This window comes from Oryctolagus cuniculus, chromosome 5 (assembly GCF_051225735.1).
Source record: "Oryctolagus cuniculus isolate XC-2025 breed Fujian yellow rabbit chromosome 5, ASM5122573v1, whole genome shotgun sequence".
NCBI lineage: Eukaryota > Metazoa > Chordata > Mammalia > Lagomorpha > Leporidae > Oryctolagus > Oryctolagus cuniculus.
In genome coordinates this window covers 163,517,754-163,543,741 of record NC_142871.1, presented here as the reverse complement: position 1 = coordinate 163,543,741, position 25,988 = coordinate 163,517,754, and the positions used below count along the sequence as shown (strand labels likewise).

Sequence of the window (25,988 nt, the reverse complement as noted above, 5' to 3'; positions counted from 1 at the left end):
AGGGAGTACTGTTTTCTTCCATCTTCACATCGTTTGGAGCGTGTTCCTGATCCTGGTTTGTCTTGTCCCCTGAAGGCTAGAGCACTGTAGTGGCACGGTGGGGAGAAACTGAATTCTCTGTGTGCATCTGTTTTAGGAGAAAACCTTGCTTTTCTTACTGTCCTGAGCTCCGCATACGCTTTGTGTTTTATGGTCCCTGGCCTCCAACGGCTTGCTTGGGGGAGCATCCTTTTGTTTGGCAAGAGGTCTCTGGCCTGGCACGTGTGTTACAGGGGCCGGTGGAGAAGTCCCTTTGTGTTCCCTTCTGCCCCCCCCCCCCCGGCCCTCCCCGAGCTGTCCGTCCACGTGTTTATGACCACGCTTCACCTTCATGTCGCCAGGGCACGCCACGCTGTGCTCTGAGAGCTGACGGCAGAGCTTTCCTTGGCAGAGCCGGGCCTGTGGAGCCCGGAGGAGACGGTAATGAGAAAGAAATGCGGCTGTGGCTTTTCCCCCTTGGAATACCTAGGATGTGGCCCTGCAGCCCGAGCGCACAGCGTCCGGGCTTCTTGCTTTTCCTCCTCTGATTTTCCTCCCTTCTTCCTTCCTCTTTCCCCCAGGCTCACTGCCTCTCCTCTCAGGCCATGTGAGGAAGAGACAAAGATGGGCACTTCCTTTGCTTTTTTTTCTTTCCGCTGCTGGCCTGGGCAGGGTGAGTTCTGTCTGACTGTGTGGCGGTTAGTTGTACCATCCACCCTGTTCCCTAAGCTGATAAGCTCCCCTCTGTCTGCCTCCATCAAGCCTCTTTGTTTGAGAAGTGACGTTTCCTTACTGAGCGAGGGCTCCGGAGCACGTCCCCGATGCTGTGCGTCCCATTTTTCTACGACGGCCCGTTCGTTCGGCTTCCGCGCTTGAATCGTCCCACATAGCACGAGAGGCTGAGAAGTTAAAACTTCTCAAAAGCATCGGCGAGTTCTGGGGGTGGGGTGGGGGAACCTTAATTTGTTAAGCTATGTGTATTCATTCCAAATTATTAACAGTGCTTGGCCGGTAATACTCAGAGTTAGACGGTAGGCACGGCCAGTCCCTGGTGTGGAGGCAGCAGGGGAGAGGCCAGCCTGCAGCAGGCACTCCTGTGCAGCCCAGAGTCTTGAGTTGATGGGCACACGAGCGAGAGCCACAGCAGGATGTGTGTGTGGGGGGGGGAAGATGTTAGGAAATCCTGGTAGTAGCACACCTGCCCCTGATTGTGGGCCCACACCTCAACACTGTTTATTCCTACTGTAATGGGGCCCTTTGTACCAGCAGTCAACAAAGCAGAGGCAGCGCTGAGGGTGGGGGTGGAGAGAAGCCTTCCGGAAGGAGATGCACCAAGGAGGGACGAGAGGAGGGTCCAGGCAGCCAGTGTGGCTGGCGACCACAGCTGGGAGGCAGGCGCACTGGACAGAGGAGCCTCTGTGCTGTGTCTCACCTTTGCGTGTGCGTCCTCGGCTGTCTCAGTGAGATTTTCGATGAAGCACGGCCGACGGAGGCTGTGTGTTGCAGGCTAAAGGTACTAAGTAGGAAGGATAATTCCTGAGTTTCCAAAGGCGACCTTGTGTAAGATTGTGCACTGTGGTGATCCTGAGTCATTCCCCCCGAAGGGTAAGTTAATCATACATTGATTCACCACGCTCTGTGAAGGGGTTGGGGAAGTTTGAGAGACACTTTGGGATGTTTCACACCTAGGAATCCTGTACTGAAAATTAATTTGTGAATCCCCTTTGTGAGTTAGCATGACGTGTCATAATAATCTTCCCAGTGCACTCAAATATAATCTAAAATTTTATTTATTTTGCCCAGATTCTTCCAAAAAAGTTATCCATTAATAGATTCAAATGATGTCCACATACCATCACCGCCACGTGGTTTATATTGCTAATGTGAATATTCTTCTGTGTTTATGGTTAAAGGGTTGGTAAAACGTCATGGGTTTTGATGCCCTGGAAGGCACTCTTGTAGAAAAGGGCTCCTAAGCTCAAGCCTCAGTTAACTTAAATAATAAGCAAGTCAACTTTAAACCATCACGTGGTGAACTTGAGTGTCTATTCCCCTTCATCCCAAGTATAGACTTGATCTCAGGACCATGGAATTTTAGAACTGGACGGTGCTAGAGAGGTCACTTGTTCAGTTTTGAGATTGTTTTACTCAGTATTCTTCCACAGTTTGTGTCTCTGTCCAGCATGGAGTAGTGTCTGCTTGGCTTTTTTTTTTTTTTTAAGATTTATTATTTATTTTAAATTCAGAGTTGCACAGAGAGAAAAGGAAAGGCAGAGAGGCAGAGAGGGAGCGAGGAGCGGGGGCGGGGAGGGGGGAGACACACACACCTTCCATCTGCTGGTTTACTCCCCAGTTGGCCACAACGGCCGGAGCTGTGCTGATCCAAAGCCAGGAGCCAGGAGCTTCTTCTGGGTCTCCATGTGGGTGCAGGGGTCCAAGCACTTGGGCCGTCTTCTACTGCTTTCCCAGGCCATAGCAGACAGCTGGATTGGAAGTGGAGGAGCCGGGACTTGAGCCGGGACTTGAACCGGCACCCATATGGGATGCCAGCACTGCAGGCAGTGGCTTTACCTGCTATGCCACAGCACTGGCCCCGACACATGTGACTCTTTTGACCAGGAGAAAGTATTCCAGTCCTGACTTGGAAAGTAAAAGGGACTCAGCAGGGATCACAAGATTGTGTGTATGTGTGTTATTTGCTAACTTTATTCTTGGTCACTCCACCTTACAGGTGCACTCCATGGTGAACACGAGAATCCTTAACATTAAATGTGGTCCTTTTCATGGAAATCTCAGGGTTGAAAACCCCCAGCTTCACTGCTACCTGCTAATGGCTGTCAAGCATTTTGGTTTTTATCTGCAAAAGTGTAGAGTGTTGTGGGCCAGTTTGTAATCATCAGATTCAAAGATGCATTTTAAACACATGCATATTAGCTTTTTTAAAAAATATTTATTTATGTTTTTGAAAGAGTTACAGAGAGAGGGAGAGGCAGAGAGGGAGAGATCTTTGCATCCACCGGTTCACTCTGCAGATGGCCACAACTGCCAGGGCTGGGTTCGACTGAAGCCAGGAGCCTGTTCGGGTCTCCCACATGGGTGGCAGGGGCCCAGGCACTTGGGCCATCTACTGCTTTCTCCCAGGCCATCGGCAGGGAGCTGGATGGAAAGTGGAGCGACCAGGACATGAAACAGTGCCCATGTAGGATGCCGGTGTCACAGGCCATGCGCTTAATAACAAATCCACCTGTGATCTGACTGCGTGGTATTCCTGTATCCTAGGAGAGTGTTCCCTGGTGTTAGCTCCTTACCCCGCATGCTGGTTTTTAATAATATTAAATTTCTTTGTTTCTGTGCACTTACATTTGCTGTAATGCATAATTAATCATTAAATAAGGTTAATAGGAAGTTTTCTGTTCTTTATTCAAGCGCATTGGCGTTTTTGTTTTGTTTTTACATACGAGAAATTCCTTTTGAAAATTTAGTTCTTGTGAAATTTGGTTGTGAGTATCCATGGAAACCATACCTCCTGCCTGCCCTGCTTAAGGTGGAAAGTATTCTGTAGGCTAGCCGTTCTCGGCACTGTGATCATGGGAGATGCACGGGCACTGCATAAAGAAACAGGAGTTAGTTGTTTGGATATTGAATGCTCGGGGCAGATGGAAAAGTAATGAAAACCAGGACTTCCCGAGCAGCAAGCAGCCAGGTCTGCGTGCTCTTTGGAGTGGGCACAGCACCGGGAGGGACGAGCGGAGGGATGCCGCTCCGGCTGGAAGAATCTGCCTCCTGTGCCTGCGGAAGTGACCGGCTCGCCGTGATGGCGACTGGGTCTGAGATGATGTGCCTGTCATATCCGCCTGGTGGGCGGAGCCTGGGGACAACTGTGGAGAGGTTGGGGTGGTGGGGCTGGAGGGAAGCATCCAGGCATGGATTGGAACAGCTGCTGGCTGCCCGGGGATCAGCCTCCAAAAGTCACAGGCACAGGGGACTCTGTCGCCGGAGGCCCAGCAGGCTGCGGGCTGCGTCCAGAGCACTCGGTGGAGACGCAGTGGAAGTTCGATGGGCAGTTACTGGGCTCTCGTGCGTAACGCTCATTGTTTGTTTAAAGCTTTTCCGCCTTCACATAACGCTAATCTTTTATTTCAAGTAAATGCCATCAGCCTGCTTTAACGGCTTTTTACTAGACGTTGCGTTATTTGTAAGGGGGGAGTGGAGGTCCAAGGAGAAGAATTCGATCACTTGAGTTGAAGTTGCTGGAGGAGTGAAATGTTACTTGATTGCTGGTCTTAGCCAGGATTTTGAGATTTCAAGGAAAAGTGGACAATGCCCGCCTTTATCTGAGGGATTTCAGCAGTCATATGATCTACGCAGCAGCCCCCAGGAGCAGCCCCTGTGCCTGCTGGGACTCCACACGGGGGAGCCGCCTCGGAGTGGGTGGGATGTGGATGTGCCGGCCAGGGGGTGTTCAGCCACAACTGGCTTTGGTCACGGCCTTAATGTCACCAGGACGTGACGCCTGAATGGTCTGAGATGTATTTGGGTGCAGGTCAGTGGGGCTTAGGAGGTTCCCGGTGGCAGCGCCTCCAAGAAGCTGGCCCGGCCAGCCTGGGGCTGGGGACAGAAAGATCAGCTTGTTAAGCTCTGTCAAATAAATGACTGACATGTAGACAATGTGTAGAAGACCGATGCCACAGCGAGTGGAAAGGGGATTTGGGCTCTATATAAAGTGTCCCATTTATAAACCCCCAGGAACTGACCGAGTGCTGGCTGCTCTCTCGCGACGAACACGACTGTGCAGGAAATAAACTGAGCCGGTCACGTCACAGAATTCTCTTAGATAGTGTTCATTTTCTAAACGTGGGGCGTTCCTCTGATGGCCTGCCTTGCGGATACGCACACGAGGGCTGATTTGAGGAGACGTTACGAGTGTCATAAAACCATCTCGCTGGGTAATAGGGTGCTGAGCACCAGCGAGACGGGATGCAGAGTTTTCTTTGGCTGTGCGTTTGGTAATAAATCCACCTGTGATCTAACTGCACATTATTCCTGTTATCTATAGTATCCCAAGAGAATGTTCCCTGGTGTTAGCTCCTTAAGAAAAGCAAAGAAATAATCCCGTTTGAGAGTGTGTATGGAGACTTTATCAATCTCATTAATATTGTTAAGTATCTCAAGGAAAAAAAAAAAAATAGGCCCTCTGGGGCCAGCATTGCAGTGCAGCTGGTTAGGCTACTGCTTGGGTTGCCAGCCTCGCATACGGGAGCTTGCTTGAGTCCCAGCTGCTCTGACTCCAATCCAGCTCCCTGCTAATGTGCCTGGGAAAGCAGTAGAAGATGGCCAGTTCTTGGGCCCCTGCACCCACATGGGAGACCTGGAAGGAGTTCGAGGCTCTTGGCTTTGGCTTGGCCTACCCCTGGCCACTGTGGCCATTTAGGGAGTGAACCACTGGATGGAAGACCTCTCTGTCTCTCTTTGTAACTATGCCTTTCAAATAAATCTTTTTTTTTTTAAACGGCCTTCACTAATGTTAACTTTTTAGGTTTTCATTTTTTTTTCCAAATAAATTTATCCTTTAATTCCATTTTTCCATGAACATTTGTGAGGGGTGGTTGGAGAGGTAGAATGCTCCCGTCTGCTGTTTCACTCCCCAGATGCCTGCAACAGGCCCAGGCCAGGGTCCCAAGCCAGGAGCTGGGAACTCAGTCCAGATCTCCCACCTGGTGGCCGGAACCCAGGCACTTCGCCATCACTGCTGCCTTCCAGGAATTGGGGGCTGGAACGCTGTAGTGTGGGATGTGAGCTTAAGCAGCTCCCTAACTATGCTAGGCCAAACGCCTGCCCCAAGTTTTCATTATATTTAAATGATTTTTTTTTCATGACTCCTGAAAGGCATGAAAAAAGAAAAAAAAATCCACTCACCAAGAAAACCCAACAGTTGCCAAGTAGCTATAATCAGAGGTGGTCTTCTCCCAGCACCGGGGCCTGCTGTTACCTTCCAGCTCTGGCTTCACAGGACATCGCATGAGTGGGCGCCTTCCTGTGGGCTCTGCGTGGAGGTGCCTGAAGAGGTGCACCGGGAGGCACCCAGCGAGGTCCAGAAGCAGCAGGGCCCCCACCACCCCAGGGCAGGGCTTTGCCCATGTCTCAGTGGGGAGCGGAGAGCAGTTGGCTGCTTGGAGTTGGTACAGCGTGCGTGCGGGTGTCCACAAAGCAGTTATCCTCCTGTGCCCTGTAGAGGGAGCAAGGGCAATCCCCGTAGGAAGGGATGCTGTCTCGGGGTAGCTGTAGCTCCCAGGACCAGTCCTTGTGGAGGTCTTATCCTGCCTGCAGACCTGGAGGGTCCTGTGTGACGTTCCTGCATGTCTTCAAGTTCCCTCTCCCTTCTCTGTGTATTTTATAAATTTCCTAGTTTAAGTGGTTCATCTGTGTGGCAGTTTGGGCATGTGGAGAGGGGGCAGGGAATGGCAGTCGTTTTTGTGATAGTGGTATGTTTCGTTCCACATGGTCTGGTGGGCATTCTACTGTGGTCAGCTCACTACTTGCATATTAAATTGCAAAATGTTCCTACATTAACTGGAAACTGATTTTTTTTAAAAAAAGGTTTTGTAGTTAAATGCTGGTGCTTTTAAAGACATCACCTTCTCCTGCTTGGGAGAAGTAGGTTATGGATTCACACATGATTAGATAAATGAGATTGAAACACTTTTGCCGTGATCTGCCCCAGAGGAGCAGTTAGGAAATATGACACTTGTCCACGTGTCCTGTTTCATAGGTCGTAGGGCTCTGCTCCAAAACCTGCAGTGTATTCGCTTCAGTATATATATATGTTTTATGTATACTTAATTATTTCAAAGGCAGAGTATGTGAGAAAGATCTTCTATCACCTGATACACTTCCCAAATGGCCACAGCACCCATGGGTGGGCTGGGCCAGGCTGAAGCTTGAGCCAGGAACTCCTCCTGGTCTCTCATGTGACTGACAAGGGCTGGAGCACATCTGTTGTCTGCTGCTTCCCAGGCACATTAGCCTAGAGTTGGATTGGAAGAGGAGTAGCTGGGACTCAAACCGGCGGGACCCACTGCGCCAGGGCGCCTGCTCCCATGTTCACTTTTCACATTATCAGTATATCTTCGCATATTTCACTGTGTATATGGTAGGCAACTACTTACATAATCGTCTCGCAGTGGAGAATTTTGGCGTTTGGTGAGAGACAGACCCAAAATGGGAGGTTAAAAATTGTTCGCTTAGGGGCCAGTGTCGTGGCATACCAGGTAAAGCTGCTGCCTAGGGCGCTGGCATCCTATGTGAGTGGCTAGTGGGTGTCCCGGCTGCTCCTCTTCTGATCCAGCTCTCTGCTATGGCCTGGGAAAGTAGTAGAAGATGGCCCAAGTCCTTGGGCCCCTGCATCCATGTGTGAGACCCAGAAGCTCCTGGCTTCAGCCTGGTCCAGCCCCCACTGTTGCGGTCAGTTGGGGAGTAAACTAACAAATGGAAAATCTCCCCCATAATTCTGACTTTCAAGTAAATATTTAAAATTTTTTTTATGTATATCCATGAGTAGAAGTGAGTGAGAACAGGGCAGAAATCCTGGCTGATTTTATAAAATGCCTCACTAGGTGTTTACTAGATTGGACTCATCAGAGTGATGGTGTGGATATTCTTGTCATTATGATAGGCATTATTCATCTACCAAACAAACCTTGGAAAATCTCTGTGGCTCACCCGTAAGATGCCATTGCCTGCTGGTACAGAATCCTCTGTGGTCCTGGCAGCTCTGTGGTGTAGCTGCCTTCCAAGCAGTGACCCGGGGATCCAGGCTGCTCTTGTACCCGCCCCTGCCGTTACTCGTGCTTCTAGGAGAGAACCGTAGGGCTCACACGTCAGCTTTTAGAAAGCTTCGGTCTGGACAGGATGGGCATCAGCGGTGTGGGCAGCCCACAGCCACGCGACCTGACTGCCCAGGTACAGGGTGCTAGGAAGTGTGCAGGAACACAGGGATACTCGGAGCGGTGCCCAGCTTGGCTTTCCCTTCTTATCTGCAGAGGGCTCCCGTGCACGGCCGTGAAGCAGGGGAGGCTCAGGCTGAGTTGGCTGTTGTGTAGAGCAGTGATTTCCAAAGTGTGCAGGCCGGCAGCGTTGGGAGCACCTTGGAAACCCCGATTCTCAGGTCCCAGAACCACAGGTGCCAGTGTCCAGGTGCTGCTCTCTCTGAATGCAATGTCTTCAGCTCCTGTTGAACTCACAATTGGTAAAGCTAAGCCCAAAGCATGACTGGGCACTTCCACACTGTGTGTGCAGGCAGCACGTGGCGGCTCAGGTGTGAGCACGCAGGTGGTAAGAGTCAGTGCTTAGCGGGCTGCGCTGTGTCCCATGCGGGGAGACCTCTTACCCCAGTTGTTGGAAGAAGCGTCTCATCACCATCTTGCTGATGAGAGAAACTGAGGCACAGAGGTTCTGGAACTGTCTGCGGGCAGTGCCACATGGCCAAGCCGCTGACCACAGCTGCCAGTGGTGGAGCTGGGGTTTGCACCAGCCAGGGTGGTGCTGTAGTCCCCTCGGTGATCTCTGGGAGGTCTCCCGCCGGGCCACACAGTAGTGTTTCGCTTTTTCTTTGGGTGCAGATGGTCCTTGAGACGTAGCAGGAAACGTGCTGTTGGTGACAGTCACAACACAGGCCAGGTCCCTTCAGCACGCCCTTGGTTCCTTTGTAGTTTACATGTGTGGTGAGCTGGTGACAGTGTTGGCCAAATAGCAATGGCTCCATTGTTTAAAACTGAATGCTCGGGGCTGGCATTGTGACGTAGTGGGTTAAGCGGCCACCTGCGTCGCCAGCACCATTTACACGCGCCAATTTGAATCCCAGCAACTCCACTTCCGGTTCAACCCCCTGCTGATGTGCCTGGGCAAGCAGCACAGGATGACCCAAGTTCTTGGGCCCCTGCACCCACGTGGGAGACCCAGATGAAGCTCCTGCCTCCTGGCTTCAACCTGGCTCAGCCTTGGTTGTTACAGCTACCTGGAGAGTGGTCCAGCGGATAGAAGATTCTCTCTCTCTGACTCCCAAATAAATAAATCTTAAAAAAAAAATGATAAATAGAACTGGTTGTTAGGGGCCAAGTAGGGCACCAGTGGGCAGTGGTTTCTCAGAGTGAGGGGGGTCACTCGCGCCGGAACCTAATCTGCTTAGCTGTGCAAGCACCCGGCTCCTGAGAGGCCCTGCTCTCAGGCTGTCGTAGGGTGCTCGCCCGCCCTGGGCCCGACGCAACCAGGTGATCTGAAGACGGTTTCTGTCTTTGGGAGCTGGACTTCATTTTAATACAGAAACTGTTTTTCCTCCCCCAGAAACATCCCCCATCGCAGAGGCCACCCCGTCGACCGAATTTTGAACTGATGGGAAAGACTGTTCCAGATGGCATGGAGAGCTGCTTGTTTGCTGGCGTCTCGTTAAAATTTGTAATCATTAACTGCGCTTGCTCCCTTGCAGGTGGGCCTGGTGTGTGGTGATGTTGGGGTGGGCCCTCCCTCGTGCCTTTGTCTCCCGTGCTCAGCAGACTAGAACTGAGACGGCTGCTGGCAGCTCTGCCCGGGACGGTACCGGCCCTGACTCTAGGTAGAGGATAAAGATAGCATCGCCCCTTTCGGGTTTCATGTTGGCTGGGAGCAGCTGCTTGGCTTTGTATAGCTCTGAACATAGCATTTCATTCCAGAACGGCTGAAATTTTTAGTTTTCTGCAAGCCAAGGGCTTAACCGCTGGGTTTTCTCATTCAGTCTGAAGAGTCTAGAATTTTCCTTTGAGAAACAGTTGCTGGTCTTGGAGTGTAGTAATTGAAGCGAAGGGAGATGGTGGAGGGGGGAGAGGGGGAGAGAGAGAGAGGGTGGGGACTATTTGCATACGTTGTTCTAGAGCTCCCTGCACTTCCTTCCCCTTCCTCACTTTAAATGGTTTAATTTGCTTAGGTACTGCAGCAGGGCTGTAGGTAATTGAAGTGAATCCTGAGTCACATCCAAACAAAAGAAAGAACAGACCTAAAAAAAAGAGCAGCTGAAGGCACACTAATTGAACCCGGGAGTCGCTGTGAGAAGGGCAGCCCGACCAAGCCCCTGCAGGATCTGCCGGCTGCACTCGGCACAGAGCCGCGTCTGGGGTAGAGTTAGGAAGTTCTGGCTGAACAGAAAGCGAGAGGCCGTTTGGAAATGGTTCTCTCTCCTCTCCAAGGACCCGGTGCCCTTGGTGTCTGCAATATAGAATCAGCTGTTTACTTCGGTGGAGCGCGGTCCCTCGTGTTGAATTGGGTAACTGTTGGAGGAAAAGGAGCAGGCTTGCCTCTAACAGCTGGAATGTGAGATGCAGCCTTTGAAATAACTCGGGGAGAGAGCTTCCTCTGCCAGCTCCTGGGCTGGGAAGCAGGATGCGGCGGGCACCCTGGGGAGGCGAAGAGGCTGCAGAGTGCCACTTGGCTGCCGCCCTCGGCCCATTCCCGGTCAAGAGCACCTTGACATCACGTGGCTGTACATACCTCTGCTCACCCAGGGCTGCCCCGTGTCTAGCTTCACCCTCCCTGGCTGTAGGGGAGGGAGCGGCGAGGGAGGGCTTTGTCTGCCACTCCGGGGGTCTCCTGTGCCTTAAATCCCAGTTAGCCTTTCCTGTCCCTCCTACCAACTGCCTGTTTTCGGGGGAGATCACGCATCAATAAAGCGCTCAGGTGCCTGCTGTGTGCTCAAGATAAGACCACCCAGCATCCAGCAGCTTCCTGTGTCCTCTCCCGGGTGCCTGTCTCTCTGCTCAGGGGTCTTTCCTGACTCTGGGGCCTCCTGCCACCTTGTTCCTGTCTCTGGACTCAGCTGCAGCCCCACCCCTCAGAGGGGTCTGTACCCAGTGTACTCAGCACACTGGATCTGTTTCTATAAAGATCTTAGCCCCAGCCCTTAGCCATCAGAAACTTCTTCCCATCCTAACGCCCTGGGCCACTTGCCCCCGGCAGGACTACTGGTCTACTGGTGTGTGCAGCAGCCGCCTGTAGGTCCGACTTCCTTTGAAAGTTGTTCAGGTGTACCGTCCCCTCCCTGTTCCTTTGTTCCCGATTCTACTCAGCACTCCCTCCCCTGCAGTCCCACACCGTGTTCTAACAGGTCTCCTTACAACTTACATCATCTTTGCAGCCTGCACTGAGCCCACAGCTCCTCCTGCCCCAGACCCAACCCTGGCTGCCCCAGCTCCCCGTCCTGTGCCCCCACTCCCTCCACAATGCTCCCTAGCCCGGGGCAGCACCCGGCTCCCTCCAGCCACTCTTCCTCCTCCCTGGCCCTCCGTGCACACTACACGCCTGCTCCTGCTGTTCCCCCCACCCCCACCCCTATCTGGTGAGCCCATGGAGCACCCACCCCACTGCCACTTAGCAGTGGGTCACCAGCTGCCCGTCGAGGTAACTGACATGCATTTTTGTCATCAGAAAAATATTTGGAGGATTTCTCCCCACAATCGTTTGTAAGGGGGTGGCGGGTCCCGTTTGCTAGTTTTTTTTGTTTTTTTTTTTCCCAGTTAGTTTTCTTTTTTTTCCAGCCAGTTGACAGCTTAAAGGCTAGGAAAAAATCGGTTCGTTTTCATCTTCAGAAAAAAACAAGAACTGAGCCAGCTACCTCCCCAAATGCTTTCTTTTTTTCTTTTTAAAATCAGACACTTGTCCCACTCCCCTGGCTGTGACTTGAATTTTATAGTTGATATAATCCCTCCTTTATAGCCTATTTATGCATTGCGATTTAAGCAAGCAGAACTGCTCAGTGCACAAGGAACTTAGTTTTAATTCTTGGCTTCCATTTAAAAGGCCCACAAAAGCCGCCAGTAGCTTTTGTTAATTGCAAAACAAACATACTCCCTGAGACCACCCTCTATTCTGTGGCCCAGTTGAGAGTCCCAGGAATTGGTCATGTGTGGGCCATCATCACCTTTGTGGCCGGGGCTGTTGCTTGTTGTGGGAGGGTCTGCCTGCAGCCTGTGCGGCTGGTGACGATAGTATTGAGAAGACAAAGACCTGGTGGGCTCGACTACTGCTGTACTCCTTACCTTTCCAGGGAATCCAGGGAATCTTTTTGAAAACCTGATAAAATTTGTAGAGTCTTTTCAAAAAACACATACCACCTAAATTTTGCTGACCGTTTCAAGAATATGACTTGAACTTGTCTGTCTGTAAGGTCATCCTCAATTCAGGTTGGCCTGTAGTGGGCTTATCAGTAGGTGTTTATAGAATGAGATGAGCCAGTGCCAGGCCCCAAGCTACAAACCAGAAATGCATCGACTGATGGAGGGATCTGGGAGGGATTGAGGTTGATTTTTTTTCTTATATATTTTTAAATAATTTTAGATTATAGAAAATTAATAATGATTCAATTATACTTTTAGTTATTTTTTTAAATTTCTTTTTTTTTTTTTTTGAAAGGCAGAGAGAGAGCTGCCATCCATTGGTTCACTCCCCAACAGCTGGGGCTGGCCAGGCTGAAGCCAGAGGCCTGGCCCTCTGTCCAGGTCTCCCACATGCATGGCAGGAATGCAGCTACTGGAGCCATCGCTGTTTGCTTAAACTGCAAGGTGCATGTTACCAGGAAGCGGGAGCAGAGCTGCACCTTGAGCCTAGGCACTCAGATACGGATGCAGGTGTCCTACACAGCATCTTAACCGCAGTGCCAAATACCTGCCCCAGGTATACTTTCATTTAGAAAAATCACCATATTCCCGCGACCTTGTCTCCCATAGTCTTTTCTAGACTTTGTAATGTATGTTGGCACAGCATAGCGTGCTCCAGGGTACCAGTGTGGTTGGAAGGCGTGACCTAACGTTACGCACACTTTCCGGTGTCTTCCACGTCAGCCTTCGTGTTTGAGGCGGGATCAGGCTCCGGCAGGCGTTGGGTGGATGGAGCAGGGTGGGGATGACTCACGTGGGAGGGGTCCATTGCTTCAGGAGATGGCCCTCTACCATTGGCTTCTGGGTAATTTGCCGCCCTGCACTCAGCCTCATAAAACCGGGCAGTTACTCTGCTCCCATGCCTGCAGGTAAACCCACGCTACATCATCCCTCATCATGCTTCAGGGTTTAAAAACTTCAGAAACAAGCAAATTACGGACTGTAATCTAGAAACTCAGGATTACTAGAAGGGGAAAAAAAAAAACAAACCATGGACTTTCCGGTGCACTTATCCACACAGAGCTATTTCAGACTTCAGTGACGTTCAGAAAGTCCGATTCCTGCGCCGCGTTGCAACGTACCCACCGCCTGGACAGCGCAGCCCTGCGTGATCAGATCCGCGCGGTGCGGCGTTTGAACAGTGTTGGGGTTGGTGCTACGGCAGGCGCTTAGAAAAGAACCACTTTTGGTTTTCTCTGCAGTGTCTTCAGGTTGGTGAAGTGTGGGCTTGGGGCTTTCGAGGTGCAGCCCCGTGTCCCCGTCAGTGTCCCAGGACGGCCCGTTTCCTTGGTCGAGTCGGAGCTGACCCCGAGTGTGCGTGCTTCAATCAATGCATGCGTTCGGTGTTTCCCTAGGCCACAGGGGTTTCATCTTCCTGTGCCCGGGAGCTCCCCGCCTTCCTTGCCCCCCCCCTCCGACTGCTCCTTCCTGGCCTTGAACACCTAGGTTTTCCTTCCAACCGAGGACTCCCCTCCACCGTCCGCCCTGGACCCCCCCGGAACTCTCTTCCTCTCTGGGAATGGCCTTGCTGGCCACTCCGTTGCGCAGTGCGGCAGCCCAGGGTCCTCCAGGGTGGCTCTCTGGCCCCCACCACCAGCGCCCCCAACCCCATTCAGTCCCACTACCCACGCCTGTTCTGACTGGTTCTGGAGCTTCTCATGGCCCCCTTTTAAAACTACTGCCAAGTGCCTTTTAAAATATGGATGTGGGCATTTCATTCCCAGCTGTTTTTCTTTTTCCGAAGGCCCTTTGGTGGGTTGCCACAGCAGCGGGATAAAGTTCGTCCCTCTGGGATGGAACCTTGACCTCGGTGTGGCTGTGCCAGCCCCAACTCTGCCATTTCCCCCACTCCTTTCTCCTCCTTTCTTGCACACAATGGCTCCCTGGGGGTTTTCTTGTCACAGAAACAAGCAAACCTCCTTGAGGCAAGAAAGTAAGGGCATTTCCACCCGATTCCCACCTTCCTCCGACTTCATCATCCTCATCATCCGTTCTAGAAGGGAGCCCTTAACCTCCAGAAGAGAACAGATTCAGTGTTGTGAGCGGGGAGCTCTCTCCACACCATGCTCCAGCTCTCCCTCGGGGACTGAAGCCCGGAGCTTCCTGCAAGCCGGGCCTTGCTCCTGCCCCACTGCCCTGCACTGAGCCCGGCCCTTGAGGCGTGTGGGTGCTCTAGTGGGGATTTCTCACTGCCCCACTCTGGGCCTGCAGCCCCTGGCCGGTGTGGGTCTGACACCTGGGAGCTCGGTGGACTCTGACATCTGCAGTGGTGCACCTTCAACCCTCGGGTTTTTCCATTGACACCAAATCCTGCCCTACATGCGGGACACACGGTGACAGTGGAGACACCTGGCAGAGAAGGTACAGAAATGTGCCTTTTCATCGACTTTGGCCAGATTGGGAGCAGCAGGGGCAGGGCTGGAATCGCAGCCGCTGGAGGTTTGGGTTCTCCTGCTGCCTTGTTTTGTTTTGAAATCCAAGGTGGTTTGGTGGCCGAAGTGAGGGAGTGCTGGTACCTGCGGAGGAGCCGTGGAAATCGCAGGACCTGGCGCGGTGGATGCGTTCATGCCTCCCTTCTGCATCTAAGAAATCTGTTTTCTCCTTCTGCAATCTAAGAAAAATTAAAAGACCATTTGCCTAATTACTGTCATTGAGAATACTGGTCTTTGACTCTAGGGCTGGGTGGTAGGGGATGTGTGATCAGAACCGGTGATAACATGGTGCTTCGAAGTCTCCACTTAAGGCGGGGGAGCTAGGAGCACTTTGCACGGCTGACCTCAGACTCCCCTGACATTAAAAATGGATCTTGACTGCGAGGATAGGAGAGTCGTCCCCACAATCAGCAGTTTCTTGTGTAGGGGTTGGGAGGGGTGGCCCTTCCCTTGGCCGGAGCGTAGCACTGGGGCCTGACTCTAAGGAGTCCCAGAGACTGGTGATTTGTTCTTGCATCCCTGCCTTCTCTGCAGAGAGCACTCCCGCCGTGGCCAGGAAGCCAGTGTGTAATCCCTTAGGTCTTTTCCCCTCACCCTAGGAAAATTCTGTTTCCAGTCTGGGACCACGCCGGCACCTCCCTGGCATCTCGTGGACCCTACGTAGGGACGCGTTGGTGAAGAGGTCGGTTCTTGACTTGGGTTTGCACTTCTGGGTTTGAGCTGGGGGCCGGTGGAGTGTGACATTGTGTTCATGGGAGTGGTGTGTGTGTGTGTGTGTGTGTGTGTGTGTGTTGCCCAGGTGTAGTGGACTGCATTTTCTTTCCAGAATTGTCAGGAAGCATCTTCGAGGGCTTTGAAAAAGCTTTCCTTGGGTACGTCGGCGAGCACAGTAGATGCGTGATTTCGCGAGGTTTCAGTTCTCTTTGCCTGTACAGGTTGTTCCTGATTTCATGGCTGGGAGGAGGTGAAGGGTGCGGGAGATGGACTGCTGTCTGGGCCCGCCCCGACGGGCCAGGTTCTGTGGCTGCAGGAGTGGGCGGCTTGGGCCTCACACAGGTGTGGTGTGGCTTCTCTGGCCACTGCACAGCACTGGTTTCGCAGGCCCCGCCTGTCACCTGGTTCTGCTCCCCGTCCCCTCCTCCTCTCCATGGCCCGGCCTGCCCAGCCCTCTACCCGGGAGGTTGTGAGGGCCTAGAGGGGGTATTTCAGTTAGGAAGTTTCTCTTCTCCCTAATTGATTCTGCTTGTATCATCGCAGAAAGGAGCTCTGTCTGGGAGACTGTTGACAACATCTGATTTTATCATCTTCTTGACCCATTAACCTCACTCAGGCTGATGGGCTGCCTTGTGCGGTGGGGAGGCGGGGGCCTCGGACCCGTGGCAGGTGAATTCTCGCTGGCCGGCCCACCTGTAAGTGACACACACAGCCTCACAGCTCTTTCTGTTGCCGCACGGAGCAGGGGCTTTGGCGGCTGCCCTGAGTGCTGGGTTTCCCTGGAAGGCTCCTAGCACCAGGCAGATGGCCCTAGAACACCCGGCGTCCCGGCAAGAGTGGAGGCCGGGGCGTGTGGTCGGGCCGAGGGGGTAGGCGTGTGCGAGGAAGCACGTGGTGGGTCGCCCTGGTCCCTGTGCTTAGAGGGTGGTGTTCCATAGTAAAAGCAGGGTGAACGGTGTTGAACCCGAGCTGCCGTAGCCAACTGCTGAGGTTTCTGGACTTGGCTGCAGATGGCTCAGGCGCTCGCTGCGTGAGCCCGGCAAGTCGGCTCTCTTCTCGGAAGCCTCGGGCCTCTCCCACGCCGGGGCACGGGCAGTGCTCGCCTGTCTGCCCATCCGTCCGTTGGACTTGGAGCCTGTGAAAGTGGGAGCTGAAGTGGATGCCGGGTAGGTGTTGCTCGGGCCTCCTGCCAGGTTCTGGAGGCAAACCTTTGAACCAGTCACATCGCCCCTCTGGGCAAGCAGCAGGAAGTCCAGCCCCTGACCTCCATGTGGTCAGTGGGAGATAAAAGGGAGCACTGTTGGGGGCGGGGCCCCTCCCCTTGACGGATGGCAAACTGTTAAGGGAAGATAAAGGGCCGTCCTCTCTGAGGAGCCTTTATCACAGGCGTTTGATACATAGAAGGGGTCAGCCTGAGGTGGCCGCACCTGAGAAGCAGGCTCGCTCGTGTCATGGGCATGCTGGCAGAGGCCAGTCCTGTTACCCCCACTCCCCGCCTACGCGGCATGGGCGCTGGCTTGGGTTCCCATATCTGTGTGCGGCACAGTTCTCCTTTGTCACCATGCTGGGTCCAGAGGTACCAGGTGGAGGTGTGCAGCCATCCTGGGACAGGGCAGATGGGTGGGCAGGACGGCTGTGTGGGGTTGCTGGGACTTGACTGACACCCACACCCCCAAGCAAGCACAGTGCACCCCTCTCTTGTCTGGGCTTCTGGCCCTGGCTGCATTCTCAGCATTGTAAGGGACCTCGGGGCTGGCACTGTGGCATAGTGGGTAAAGCCACCACGTGCGGTGCCAGCATCCCATGTGGCCACCAGTTTGAGTCCCAGCTGCTCCACTTCTGATCCAGCTCTCTGCTGATGGCCTGGGACAGCAGTAGAGGATGGCCCAAGTCCTTGGGCCCCTGCACCCACGTAGGAGACCCAGAGGAAGCTCCAGGCTCCTGGCTTCAGATCTGCCCAGCTCCAGTCATTGGTGGCCAGTTGGGAAGTAAACCAGCAGATGGAAGACCTCTCTCTTGTCTCTGCTTCTCTGTAACTCTGCCTCTCAAATAAATAAATCTTCAAAAAACAAAAAAGTAAGGGAGCTGTCCACTGGAGTTTATCTCCCCTTCCTGGCTTTTCTTCTTGTGCCTTGTTCCGTTTGCGGGGGTTCAGAGGCTTGCAAAGGGATTCTGTGTCTCTCAGTGTTGGGCTTGCGACGCAGGAACCTGCATTTAACAGCCCGAAGGTGTGCTCACAGCTTCATATGAGCCTGGTCCAAGATAAATGGGCAAGCATGCTTGGGAACAGCTTCAGCCCCAGCCCTTTGTGTCAGGCTACGGCACCCAGGAGACCCCTGGGGGGTGCGGCGGCTATGGACTGATCACCCTCTGGCTGGCACTTCCTCCTCCCTGACGGGCACGCTGGCTCGCGGGAGCTGCCTACCTCACCGTCAGCCACGTGGGTTTGCCCAGTTGGCTTTAGGAAGCTGTCTCCCTTTTTCGCTTGCCTGTGTTTCTGGTTGGTAGGCTGGCAGTAAACACTGGCCAGCCGCTGGTATCCCAGAGTGCTTGTTTTGCTCTGTAGATCCAGCGCTGGATGCTTTAAGGTTCTTAGCGGGCAGCTTGGGGAGGCAGGGGAAGGAAAGGAGACAGCCCCTGGGAGCGGGGTTCATCAGCTCCCCCAGCACAGTCACTCTCAGCTGACGGTTGGTAATGTCAGATTCCCCGCTGTGAAATGTTGACCACAGCTGGCCACTTTTCCAGTGGGCAAGGAAGGGCAGCTCCTCCTCCCCGTCCCCTCCCCCTCCCCCTCCCCTGCCTTCTCTGAGCTGTCAGGGGAGAAGCCTTTGAACACCACTGTTTACCTTTCACAAAGTCATGTGGGGTTTTTCAGGAGTGTCGCCTTGAATTCTGGGAATGTGAAGACCCACTCCAAGGTTAGCCACCTGCCGTGGGCTGCTCGGCCTGCACAGGGCTCCTGTCTGTGCTGCGCCTGGCCTGCACAGGGCTCCTGTCTGTGCTGCGCCCTTGTCCCCAGGCAAGGCCAGCCTGGTGACCTGGGGGCCTGTGAAAGACTTGCAGGATGTTGCCTAAAACCCTGCAAACGGCTGCTGAACCTTACCCCAGCTTCTCCCAAAGCCGTAAATGTCACTGCCGGTCCTTGCTCTACTTCACACAAGTGGCCAGAAGGGCCCAGCTGAGTTCAGATGCTGCCGTGGGGAGGGGAGAGAGGTCCTTGTGGGTGCTGGTAGCACACACCTCGTTGACCACACACACGTGAAGCTGACCAGGATGGTGGCGGCGGAGGGGTCGTTGAGCATGGAAGGGCACCAGTGGACTTGCGTTTCCTATGAGACAGATTATGTTTTTTTAAATTGTCCAACCCGTGGGCAGGCGTAGGAGCAGGTGAGCACTTTGAAGGGCAAGGTTGCATAGCGTAGCATCCATAGCCGGAGATGCAGGCACCGTGCTGCCTGCAGAGTGTTTTAGTCCATGTTCCTTGGATTTCTGTAGTGAGGTAGGGAGAGCAGGCGTGCCTGGAGGCACTTCGCAGGAACCGGAAGAGCAGAACTGGAGCGTCACGGCCTGCATCGGGGATGGGTGTCCATGTTCATGTCCAGGTCCATGTCGTGGAGTTGATTCACTATGCGTTTTTGTGACAGTTGTCCTCCACATGCAGGGCCTGGAGTGGGTTTTCAGGAGTTCTCTTTGTGGTGCAGTGGGGACAAGTACAAAATTTTGGAGTAGAATCCTGGCCCTGCCCGTTGCCAGCCATGTGGTATCCTGGTCACTGTACCGCCTTACAAGATTGCGGGGGAGAATTGAGTACACGCGTGAAAAGCACATGACGCCTTTGTGGCACGGAGTGTGTGTCCCAGGCAGCTGAAGCCCCTGGTGACTGAGGAAGAGGGGGCTGTAGGGGGGATGTAGCTGGGCACATGCTGGACTTGTAACCTGCTTCCCCCACGAGCAACATCCGCTCAACCCAGGTGTGTGGTCATGGCCTCTGCCATGGCCTCTTCCCTGGACCTGGGTGTAGGGGAGGGTTGCTGCATGGGGGGCTCCCTTCCTCACACTCACACGCAGGCCACGTGGCTGCTCACCCCTCACCCCCACCCCCCAGCTTCCCTGGGCAGAGCCAAGAAAGATGCAGGTTTCTGCTGTTAGGCAAGAAGGTGATGAAATCCCCCGTGCTGGTGGCCAAGCAGAGAAACAGTGTTGAAGGGAAGCCTGGCCTGCCCGTGAGCGCCCGGGGACTCGCTCTTCCCACGACCTGGTGCCAAGGCTGCCTGGGTCCCCCCTCCCCGGGGGGGGAGGGGGGAGCAGGGCACTGTGTGACAGATGGCTGCCAGGTAGCTTCGTAAGTCTGGCAGCGGTCGGAGCCTGGCAGGGAGACGCCTTCCCCGAGGAGAGCTGCAGAGCGCCGACCTGGCTCCTCCGGAGGCCTCGCGTCCCAACGGCTGCGCCTGTGGCCGGGCCTCTGCCCCGCTTCCTTCCTCTGAAGAAACGAGGCGTCCACGGCGGCGCGGGGCAGGGGCCTCTGCTGGCGTCTCCGGAAAGTCGCCCCAGCCCTTGCGGCAGCTCAGAGCTTAAAGGTCCCGTTTAATCTGGCTGACGTGGCCGAGCCCAGGCAAGGGACCAAGAGAAACTGCTTCCCCCGTGGGTCCTGCTGCTCTTCCCTCATCCACCCCCCTCCCCCAGCCTCACTGCATTCCCTGGGAGTGTGCTCTAGGTGAGACCGCGGGGGCACCTGCTGTCTGGGTTGCGGTATGTCCGAAGCCGTTTGTCAGGCTGTACGCAGGGCTGCCTTCCCTGGAGGTCATGCTCTGGTCACCTCTTGCTGTCTGGGAGGAGCAGAGAGGGTGTGGTGAGATAAAGTGTCCAGGGCCACCAGAAGTGCTGGCTTGAGGCCCTCCCACGGCACCTTTAAAGGAGCTGTCTGGGTAGCAGCAGCGTGGCAGGTGCTCTGTGTTGGCCTACCTGCTCTCAGAACCCGGGGCTTGGCCACCCACACCGGTTGGCCCTGCCTCGCCTGGAGCTCAGCTGCGAGAAAGCTAGACATAGATCCTGCACAGGGGACTCTCCCTTCCCTTCGTTATTTTCTTGTGGGGCTGTGACCTGAATCTGGCTCCGTCGACTTCGTACTTCTTCCTGGAAGGAGGCTTCTCCGAGACGCCTTGGTTTTACGTCCCCCTTGCTCACGAGCTGGTAATCCCGGCTGGGGCGTGTTCCGTGCAGAGTGGTCGCAGCCAGAGGAGTCCGACTCAGCAGATCTGGGATGGGGCCCGAGCACCTGCGTTTCTTCTTCCTTTTTTTTTTTTAAGACTTCTTTCTTTGAGAGGCAGAGTTACAGAGAGACAGATCTTGCATCCACTGGTTCGCTCCCCAAATGGCCAGAACGGCCAGGGCTGGGCAGGGCCGAAGCCAGAGCCAGGAGTTTCTTTGAGGTCTTCCTCGTGGGTGGCAGGGGCCCAAGCATCTGGGCCATCCTCCACTGCTTTCCCCAGGCCGTTAGCAGGGAGCTGGATGGGAAAGAGGAGCAGCCGGGACTGGAGCTGGCACCCGTATATGGGATGCTGGCGTTGCAGACAGCGGCTTTACCCACTGCACCACAGCGCTGGCCCCCAGCGCCTGCATCCCTAACAGACTGCGGGGCGGCACACCCTCGGCAGAAGCTGCTGTGGAATGTGGAACACGCGTCTTTCCTGGCTAGCAAGTTCCGCGCCTATCCCCTCTGGCAGTGCTGGGCTGTGGCCCTGAGTACAGCCCCCGCCCCCCCAGTCCGCACGCCTGTCAGCGCCATGGTCACCAGTGAAACCCCCAAGGTCCTGAACCAGCGTGCCGGAGGTCAGGGATGTCACCTCCGTTTTCTACTTCTGAGCTGTTCAGCTGACAGCAGGTTTGTCGGGTTGTGACCCTGGGTGAGGTGCGGAGCATCTGTCTTCTGGTGGCACTACGCTGGCAGGTTCCCCCTTGGTTAACCTCACTGACCAGGGCAGACCGTTGTAGGATCTGCTTTGCATGGCTTTCGCCTCTGCAGTGTGGCACCGGCCCCCGCCCTCCTGCCCAGGCTGCTGGTGGGCTGGGTGTCTCCGCTTGCCCCACCCAGCGACTTCCTCTTGCTCTAGCACAGGACCGGCTGTCTGGGATCTCAGGCAGAGCCTGGGGGCTGCCTCCTAGCCTCCCTTCCTGGTCCCTGCTGCATCAGGAGGGGCCCCCGCCCCAGCACAGCTGGGGCAGTGTCTGCACACGCGTGTGAGCTGTGCCGGAGGTGGAGATCTGGGCAGTGGGGGGGGGTGGGTACGCCTTCCTGCCTGGACACAGGCAGGCGTGGAGGGCCGGGCGCCCAGCACTGCAAGGGCAGTCATGATTCAGAGCAGGAGGGTTGCAAGTCAGAGAACGTGACTAAGGGAGCGCGTCTGTGCTCTCACGCCCCGTGTGCCTGGACTCACATTCCCTCCAGAAGAAGCTGGGGTGCACAGCGGCGTTCACGTTCTTCTCTCACGTAACAGCCCTGGAATCTTAGACCCATCTGTACAGTGGGCGCGATCCTCTTAAAGAGCCCACGCACGTGGCGTGGGGCACGTAGAAATTGTTAGCCGCGATGCTTGGGCGCCGAGGCACCGATGGAGGGAGGTGTGTCCTGGGTCAGTGGGGACTGAGGAGCTGTCACGTGGTCTGCGGTCAGCAGGGAGGGGGCTGGGGAGGATTGTAGGCGCCTGTCCCGAGGGAGGGGTTTGTGAGCAGCCAGGGCCAGAAGGTAAATGGAGGCCAGAGTGTGACCATTTGCTGTGGTCTTGAGGGACCCAGGGTAGGGAGGCGGTTTGCAGCGCCCATGACAACCAGAGAGGAGGCCTGCATGCAGGTTGGCCTCACAGGGTGGGTGGGGAATCCTCGTCACCTTCTGGCGTGCCCCCAGCCCCCCCCCCCCCACGCTTGGGGCCTGCGTCCTGTGTCCTCGCGTGTGGGGCCTGCTCGGGTGCCCACGACGTGCGGCTCTGCGCCTGAGCTCTCCCAGAGCCCATGCCAGTCAGAGGCAGGGTGGGGCGGGTGACTTGCTGGGGTTGCCGCCCTACCCAAGGCACAGGCTGCACCCCAAGCCAAGAAACACATCCACTTCCTGGCGCTTGGAGCCACTGTCCTAGCTGCCTGCGCCCTCTGAGCACGCACGAGGCCGCCCTGGTTAGCAGGGACCGTCTTGCCGGGGCTGAGCAGGCATGGCCGTGGCGCATCGCCGGTCTGGTGTGGTGCAGCCCAGCCATGACTCAGCGGGTCCTTGTCTCTGCTGCCTTCCCGGCTCCCTGGGAGCTCAGGGCCGTGTGAGTGTCTGAATTCCTCCTGGGCTGTCTTGGACTGTCCTAGGTTGGCCTGACCGGTTGGCCAGGCTGCTCCAGGGAGCGACATGGCAGGCGTTTGCAGCTGCACGGAGGCTCAGTGCTGCGGCCCTGTGTCAGCTGCTGTGCAACCCACAGGGCCTGGCCATCCTCCCCCTCTTCCTCCTCACTGCACCCCACATCCCGAGGACAGAGTTTAGATTTCGCTTTCATCCCCCTAGGGTGTTCAGAAGCTGGGATGCAGCCCTTGGCTTCTAAACTGTCTTCCCTTTATCTCCCATCTCCGGGTTGCTATCTTGCTGGACCTAGAGACAGCCTCCTTAATCTTCTCTCCCTGGCTTTGCATAGCATTGTCCCTTATCTCCTCAGGGGCTGGGGGCTGGGCTCCCCGCCCCGCCTTCCCCCAGAGGGACCTCTGCCCTCTGCAGGGCTTAGCAGGAAGCCTGGGGGAATGCAAATCTGGAAACCCACCCACCCAAGCCTGCATTTCACCTACAGGAGCCACCTGGAGCGCATCAGGTCGGGTAGGTCAGGTTGGGTAGTGATGGCAGTGAGGGGCTTCCTGGCGCTTCTTCCCGGAACTCTTTAGTGCTTTTCCACTCCCCCAGTTCTGTGTGGAACCCACAGCGAGTGGGGGAGTGACCTTTCTGACCCGGCTGGCTTGGCCATTAGGTGCTCTCAGTATTCAAGTGTGACCTACATCAGGGGTCACAGGATGGACAGGTCACTCAAGGTCAGGTCTCTCTTCCTCTAAAATGACCCTCTCTTCCTTCACTGTGGTGCCCTGTGTGTTTGAGGGAAACTGCTTGGTGGCTTTTAAATTTACTAATATTCGTTTTATTTGGAAGTCAGAGAGAGAGCTTCCCTCTGCTGGTTCACTCCTGCAATAGACAGCGCTGGGCCAGTTTCATCAAGTCTCCCATGTGGGTGACAGGGACCCAACCGCTTGTGCCAGTGCCTGCTACATCAGCAGGAAGCTGGAATCGGGCACAGAGGGACTTGAACCCAGGCATTGCAGTATGGGATGTGGGTGTCCCAGGCAGCATTAAAAGTAGCATGCCAAAACACCTACCACCTTTTTTAAAGTGTTTTAGGGGCTGTCATTGTTGTGCAGTGGGTTAAGCCGCCACGTGAGGTACCAGCATCCCCAGTGGGAATGCAGCCTCCGGTTTGCAGCCCGGCTGCTCTGCTTCCTGTTCAAATCCCTGCTGATGCTTCTGGGAAAGCAGCAGAAGATGGACTGAGTGCTAGGGTCCCTGCCATCAACGTGGGAGATCCAGATGGGGTTCTTGGCTCTGGCCCAACCCTGGCCCTTGTGGCCATTTGGGGAGTAAACCAGCAGATGGAAGATCTGTCTTTCTCTGTTTTTTCCTTCTCTCTCATTTTGCCTCTCAAATAAAGTAAAACTTTTTTAAGAAATAGAATTTTTTAATTAAATGGAGGAAGCAGGTTCAAGTTTTAATGGGGAATGGACGGGCATAGTTATTTTTAAGATTTATTTATTTATTTGAAAGGCATAGCTACGGAGAGAAGGATGGAGTGGGGGGAGAGAAAGAATCTCCCATCTGCTGGTTCACTCCCTAAATGGCCCCCATGGCCAGGGCCAGGCCAGGCTGAAGCAGGAGCGAGAAGCTTCTTCCAGATCCCACATGGGTGCAGGGTCCCAAGCACCTGGGCCACCCACTGCTGCTTTCCCAGGGCATTAACAGCTGGATTGGAAGTGGGGCAGCTGGGACATGAACTGGTGCACAGATGGGATGCTGGTGTCACAGGCGGTGGCTTTACCCGCAACACCACAAGCACCGGCCCCTAAACTTTCCTTTTTTTTTTTTTTTTTTTTTTTTAAGTGCTTGATTTACAGTGGGTATCCTGAAGGCTTAGATGTGTGGGGATGGGCTGAAAGGATGTTTTGTTTGTCCACTGCTGAGAACTTCCTACAGATCTTAATAGAGTTGATGTGATTCACAGATCAGCAGTGTGGGTCACATGTCAAGTAAGCGAGGGTTCTCACCGTGCCGTGCCCAGCTGGCTTGCCAAAGGCAGATGTTGGGGTAAAGTGGGGGCGTTTTTCTGTAGCTTTAAAGACCTGGGAACTCTTCAGAGGAGAAAGGCACCAAGACAGGATAGAGAGTTGAAGCTGCGTGGTGGCGAGGGGTTGAGCGGGTGCTGGAGAAACTGTTGAGGAGCTGTTTCCAGTACAAGGGAGTTGGAGTTATCCCAGCCCTGGCTGACCCACGAGGGGGGTCCTACCTGCCCGCGGGGCAGCCCAAGGGAGAAAGTACGCCAAGCAGTTGTTTCTGGACAGGTGGCTGTCTTGGGGCCGAGCGGGAGGAGGTTGTTCCAGCGAAATCTTCTGGTTTTGCAGCCTTGGGCGCAGCTCAGAGATGCTGGGCTTGAGACCCAGGGAGGACGCGGCCGATTGCTGCGGCTCGGAGAGGGGCCACCCAGGACTTGGAGGCCCTCGGAGCACGCGCGGGCAGCTGCCCTTTCAGGTGTCCTCTGCACCTCCCAGCAGAAAGGAGAAGGTGCGCGTTTGGTCCTGCGTGACGCGTGGTAGGGATGCGTCCCCTCCCTGGGGAGAGAATGGGACGACCTGTCCTACGTGTCACTCCCCCCTCGGGTGCCACGAGCACTGGGTGCTGTCTGATTCTTCCCATCCACCCTGGGGTGTTGGTGGTCAGCCATCGCTTCCCACGCTGTGCTGCCCTCGACGCTGCCCTCGACGCTGGCGGGGTTGGAGAGTCGGGGAGGAGGAGGGGTTCTGTCTGTGCAGGGCGTGTTCGGCCCCACCCGCACCCGCTCGGCCTCTGTGTTGGGGCAGCTCTGGGTGCTGTATGCCACGGTGCCAGCAGCTGGCTTGTAATCGCATTCTGTGACTCCTGGTGGAGTTAACTGGAGGAGATTAGAGATGGGATCATCTTCCATCTTCACCACCTTTTGACGTCTCCAATTCTTGTGTTTTTTTGTAGGTTGCTGCAATTCTCTGCTCCAGCGGTGGTAGCTTTGAGGTGTGACCCTGCGCACATTTGGCCCCCGCACTAAGGAGGGCAGTTTGATAAGACCGAGAGAACAGGTCGGTTCAACTCTGGGCTTTGCTGGAATCACAACAACAACGAATGTTGAGTCTTGCCGAGCCCTTCCCCCGCGTCCCCCCGGAATTCTCCTCTGCCTTCCCCACTCCTCCTGCGGCCTGGGTGCACAGTGGTGTGGAGGTCCCCACCGCCACCCTCGACTTCCTCATCCCGGGGCCCCGGTGTGAGCTGGGGAGTCTCAGAAAGGGTTTGTCCCACGGGAAGCTACGTCTCCCTTGCCTCCAAGTCCAGACTGATGGG

General features: G+C 55.0%; 1 protein-coding gene across 19 annotated transcripts in view; it reads left to right on the top strand.

The window, feature by feature from the left end:
* RREB1 (ras responsive element binding protein 1) overlaps positions 1 to 25,988 on the top strand; it is a 179,414-nt gene that overhangs the window by 78,177 nt on the left and 75,249 nt on the right. For 8 of the 19 annotated variants that reach the window (XM_089334484.1, XM_070074444.2, XM_089334476.1 and 5 more), the window contains exon 2: positions 25,626 to 25,729. The gene's annotated coding sequence lies outside the window, so the exon portion shown is untranslated. Of the gene's footprint in view, positions 1 to 3,886; positions 4,096 to 9,357; positions 9,500 to 25,021; positions 25,182 to 25,625; positions 25,730 to 25,988 lie in introns of those variants that run through there. The other 11 variants (XM_089334480.1, XM_089334478.1, XM_089334488.1 and 8 more) reach the window with 4 other exon arrangements.